A 5,864-nucleotide genomic window follows, 5' to 3' on the forward strand; every position below is an offset into this window, starting at 1 on the left:
GTGCTCTGTCCATCAGGGGTGCTCCCCCCAAGTGCTAAAAAAATAATATATTTTCTGTGTTTGTGAATTGTGTGCGCAGTAGCCGCACGTGCATCAACAAAGTAGTGCCAAGCGTGCGCCTGTGTCATAAGTAAAGGGCCGGCTGGCTTGACCGTTAAAGGGTGCTGTAACCCCCGAAAGTACACTCCAGTCCAAACCAAAAAAAAATTATTTTCTGTGTTTGTGAATTGTGTGCGCAGTAGCCGCACGTGCATCAACAAAGTAGTGCCAAGCGTGCGCCTGTGTCATAAGTAAAGGGCCGGTTGGCTTGACCGTTAAAGGGTGCTGTAACCCCCAAAGTACACTCCAGTCCAAACCAAAAAAAAAATTATTTTCTGTGTTTGTGAATTGTGTGCGCAGTAGCCGCACGTGCATCAACAAAGTAGTGCCAAGTGTGCGCCTGTGTCATAAGTAAAGGGCCGGCTGGCTTGACCGTTAAAGGGTGCTGTAACCCCCAAAGTACACTCCAGTCCAAACCAAAAAAAAATTATTTTCTGTGTTTGTGAATTGTGTGCGCAGTAGCCGCATGTGCATCAACAAAGTAGTGCCAAGCGTGCGCCTGTGTCATAAGTAAAGGGCCGGCTGGCTTGACCGTTAAAGGGTGCTGTAACCCCCAAAGTACACTCCAGTCCAAACCAAAAAAAAAATTATTTTCTGTGTTTGTGAATTGTGTGCGCAGTAGCCGCACGTGCATCAACAAAGTAGTGCCAAGCGTGCGCCTGTGTCATAAGTAAAGGGCCGGCTGGCTTGACCGTTAAAGGGTGCTGTAACCCCCAAAGTACACTCCAGTCCAAACCAAAAAAAAAATTATTTTCTGTGTTTGTGAACTGTGTGCGCAGTAGCCGCACGTGCATCAACAAAGTAGTGCCAAGCGTGCGCCTGTGTCATAAGTAAAGGGCCGGCTGGCTTGACCGTTAAAGGGTGCTGTAACCCCCGAAAGTACACTCCAGTCCAAACCAAATAAAAATTATTTTCTGTGTTTGTGAATTGTGTGCGCAGTAGCCGCACGTGCATCAACAAAGTAGTGCCAAGCGTGCGCCTGTGTCATAAGTAAAGGGCCGGCTGGCTTGACCGTTAAAGGGTGCTGTAACCCCCAAAGTACACTCCAGTCCAAACCAAAAAAAAAATTATTTTCTGTGTTTGTGAATTGTGTGCGCAGTAGCCGCACGTGCATCAACAAAGTAGTGCCAAGCGTGCGCCTGCGTCATAAGTAAAGGGCCGGCTGGCTTGACCGTTAAAGGGTGCTGTAACCCCCGAAAGTACACTCCAGTCCAAACCAAAAAAAAATTATTTTCTGTGTTTGTGAATTGTGTGCGCAGTAGCCGCACGTGCATCAACAAAGTAGTGCCAAGCGTGCGCCTGTGTCATAAGTAAAGGGCCAGCTGGCTTGACTGTTAAAGGGTGCTGTAACCCCCAAAGTACACTCCAGTCCAAACCAAAAAAAAAATTATTTTCTGTGTTTGTGAATTGTGTGCGCAGTAGCCGCACGTGCATCAACAAAGTAGTGCCAAGCGTGCGCCTGTGTCATAAGTAAAGGGCCGGCTGGCTTGACCGTTAAAGGGTGCTGTAACCCCCGAAAGTACACTCCAGTCCAAACCAAAAAAAAATTATTTTCTGTGTTTGTGAATTGTGTGCGCAGTAGCCGCACGTGCATCAACAAAGTAGTGCCAAGCGTGCGCCTGTGTCATAAGTAAAGGGCCGGCTGGCTTGACCATTAAGGGTGCTGTAACCCCCGAAAGTACACTCCAGTCCAAACCAAAAAAAAATTATTTTCTGTGTTTGTGAATTGTGTGCGCAGTAGCCGCACGTGCATCAACAAAGTAGTGCCAAGAGTGCGCCTGTGTCATAAGTAAAGGGCCGGCTGGCTTGACCGTTAAAGGGTGCTGTAACCCACAAAGTACACTCCAGTCCAAACCAAAAAAAAAATTATTTTCTGTGTTTAGCCGCACGTATATATCAAATCGATATAACATAAATGGAGGACCAAACTTTCTCCGATAAAAATAAAATAGAGGAAGATCAAGAACCACTTCCTCCTAGTGCTGAAGCTGCTGCCACTAGTCATGACATAGACGATAACATGCCATCAACGTCGTCTGCCAAGGCCGATGCCCAATGTCATAGTAGAGGGCACATACAATCCCAAATGGCAAAGTTCAGGAAAATGACCTTGAAAAAGTCATTTAAATCAGCTGAAGAGAAACGTAAACTTGCCAATATGCCATTTACGACACGGAGTGGCAAGGAACGGCTAAGGTCGATCCCTAGTATGTTCATGACTAGTGGTTCAGCTTCACATGACGATGGAAGCCCTCCTCCCACTAAAAAAATCAAAAGAGTTAAGCTGGCAAAAGCACAGCGAAGAACTGTGCTTTCTAAGAAGATATCACAAATCCCCAAGGAGAGTCCAAGTGTGGTGGTGGTTGCGATGCCTGACCTTCCCAGCACTGGACGGGAAGAGGTGGCTCTTTCCACCATTTGCACGCCCCCTGCAAGTGCTGAAAGGAGCACCCACAGTCCACTTGCTGATATGCAAATTGAAGATGTCACTGTTGAAGTACAACAGGATGAGGATACTGGTGTAGCTGGCGCTGAGGAGGAAGTTGGCGAGGAGGATTCTGATGGTGATGTGGTTTGTTTAAATCAGGCTCCGGGGGAGACAGTTGTTGTCCGTGGGATGAAAAAGCCCATCACGGTCATGCCTGGGCAGAAGACCAAACATTCCACCTCTTTGGTCTGGCAATATTTCTATCCAAATCCGGACAACAACTGTCTTGCCATATGTACCATATGTAAAGGTGAAATAAGTAGGGGTAGGGACGTCAACCACCTAGGAACATCCTCCCTTATACGGCACCTGCAGCGCGTTCATAAAAAGTTACTGTCAAGTTCAGAAACTTTGGCTAAGACCGTAAGCAGTCCAGGGACACCTAAATCCCGTTGTCCTGTTGTATCCAAGCGCCTGCAAACCACACCGTCAACTCCCTCCTCGTCAATTTCCTCCTTAGTCAGGATCGGAAGTAGTCCTGCAGGCCATGTCACTGGCATGACTGACTCTCCTATCCGGGATTCCTCTGGAGGATCCTGCATTGCTACGCCTACTGCTGCCGCTGCTGCTGTTGCTGCTGCTGGGAGTCGTTCATCATCCCAGAGAGGAAGTAGGAACACCACTACTTTTACTAAACAATTGACCCTCCAACAGTCCTTAGCGAGGAGGATGAAGTACGACAGCAGTCATCCTGAAGCAAAACGTATAACTGAGGCCTTGACTGCTATGTTGGTGTTAGACGTGCATCCGGTATCCGCCATTAGTGCAGTGGGATTTAGACAATTGATGGAGGTAGTGTGTCCCCGGTTCCAAATCCCGTCTAGATTCCACTTCACTAGGCAGGCGATACCGAGACTGTACAGAAACGTCAGAAAAAGTGTCCTCAGTGTCCTGAAAAATGCCGTTGTACACAATGTCCACTTAACCACGGACATGTGGACAAGTGGAACAGGGCAGACTAAGGACTATATGACTGTGACAGCCCACTGGGTAGATGTATCACCTTACGCAGCAACAGCAGCAGCGTCACCAGTAGCAGCATCTCAGAAACGCCAGCTCGTTACAAGGCAGGCTACGCTGTGTATCACCGGTTTCAGTAAGAGGCACACCGCCGACAACCTCTTAGAGAAACTGAGGGAAATCATCGCCCAGTGGCTTACCCCACTTAGACTCTCCTGGGGATTTGTGATATCTGACAACGCCACCAATATTGTGCGGGCATTACATCTGGGCAAATTTGCAGCACGTCCCATGTTTTGCTCACACAATAAACTTGGTGGTGCAGAATTTTCTGAAAAGCGACAGGGGCGTGCAGGAGACGCTTTGGGTGGCCCGAAAAATTTCTGGCCACTTTCGCCATTCAGCGACTGCGTGCCGAAGACTGGAGCGCCAGCAAACACTCTTGAACCTGCCCCGCCATCACCTGAAGCAAGAGGTTGTGACGCGGTGGAACTCAACCCTCTATATGCTTCAGAGGATGGAGGAGCAGCAAAAGGCCATACAAGCCTATACATCCACCTATGACATAGGCAAAGGAGGGGGTATGCACCTGACTCAAGCGCAGTGGAGAATGATCTCCGTGTTGTGCAAGGTTCTCCAGCCCTTCGAACTTGCCACACGTGAAGTCAGTTCAGACACAGCCAGCTTGAGTCAGGTCATTCCCCTCATCAGGCTTTTGCAGAAGCAGCTGGAGAAAGTGAAGGAGGAGCTAAGACGGAGCGATTCCGCTCGGCATGTGGGACTTGTGGATGAAGCCCTTCATTCGCTTTGCCAGGATTCCAGGGTGGTCAATCTGTTGAAATCAGACCACTACATTTTGGCCACCGTGCTTGATCCTAGGTTTAAAGCCTATGTGGTGTCTCTCTTTCCGGCCGACACAAGCCTGCAGAGGTGCAAAGACCTGCTGGTGAACACACTGTCAGCTGAAGCGGAACGTGACACATCAACGGCTCCTTCTTCATTTTCTCCCGCAACTGGGGCTGCCAGGAAAAAACTTAGGTATCCTAAGCAACCCGCTGGCGGTGATGCAGGGCAGGCAGGACCAAGTTTGGACATCTGGTCCGGACTGAAGGACCTGGCAACAATTTCTGACATGTCTACTGTCACTGCATATGATACTGTCACCATTGACAGAATGGTGGAGGATTACATCGGTGACAGCATCCAAGTAGGCATGTCAGACAGTCCATACCTGTACTGGCAGGAAAAAGAGGCAATTTGGAGGCCCCTGTACAAGCTGGCTCTATTTTACCTGAGTTGCCCCCCCTCCAGTGTGTACTCCGAAAGAGTGTTTAGTGCAGCCGGGAACCTTGTCAGCGAAAGGCGTAGGAGGTTGCTTCCACAGAATGTGGAGAAGATGATGTTCATCAAAATGAATTATCAGCTCTTCCAGGGAGACCAGCCTCCAGAAGGTACAGAGGGACCTGTGGTGGTGGATTCAAGTGGGGACGAGTTAATACTTTGTGAGGATGAGGATGTACACACTGAAGAGGGTGAGGAATCGGTGGATGAGGAGGATGAGGATGACATCTTGCCTCCGTAGAGCCAGTTTGTGCAGGGACACATTAATTGCCAGCTTGTTTTGTGGGGGCCCAAACGAACCAATCATTTCAGCCACAGTTGTGTGGCAGACCCTGGCGCTGAAATGATTGATTTGTTAAAGTGTGCATGTCCTGTTTATACAACATAAGGGTGGGTGGGAGGGCCCAAGGACAATTCCATCTTGCACTTCTTTTTTTTCTTTGCATTATGTACAGTTTGGGGCCTAGTTTTTCTAACTGCCATCCTGTCTGCCACTGCAGTGTCACTCCTAGATGGGTCACGTGTTTGTGCCGCCCACTCGTGTCGCTTAGCATAGTCATCCAGCTACCTCGGTGCAACCTTTTGGACATGAAAACACTATTGTGAGGTGTGAGGTGTTCAGAATAGACTGGAAATGAGTGGAAATTAAGGTTATTGAGGTTAATAATAGCATAGGAGCAGAGAAACCAACAAATTCTGTGATTTTAGCTGTTTTTATGCTTTTTAAAAAAAAAATACAGATCCAAAACACAAAACCCAGAACCCAAAACACGGAAGGGTGGTTTTGGCAAAACCAATCCAGATCCAAAACACGAAGAAAGATCCAGATCCAAAACCAAAACACAAAACACGAAAAGTGGCCGGTGCACACCCCTAATGTATTTACACATATGGAGGGGCATACTAGTACAGAATACAGGGTACCACACCTACTCCCCTGCATCACTGCAGAGTCTCCCGCTACCCCAGATGGTTT

The sequence above is a fragment of the Taudactylus pleione genome, unplaced genomic scaffold (genome assembly GCF_031769625.1).
Source record: "Taudactylus pleione unplaced genomic scaffold, aTauple2 ptg001500l, whole genome shotgun sequence".
NCBI lineage: Eukaryota > Metazoa > Chordata > Amphibia > Anura > Myobatrachidae > Taudactylus > Taudactylus pleione.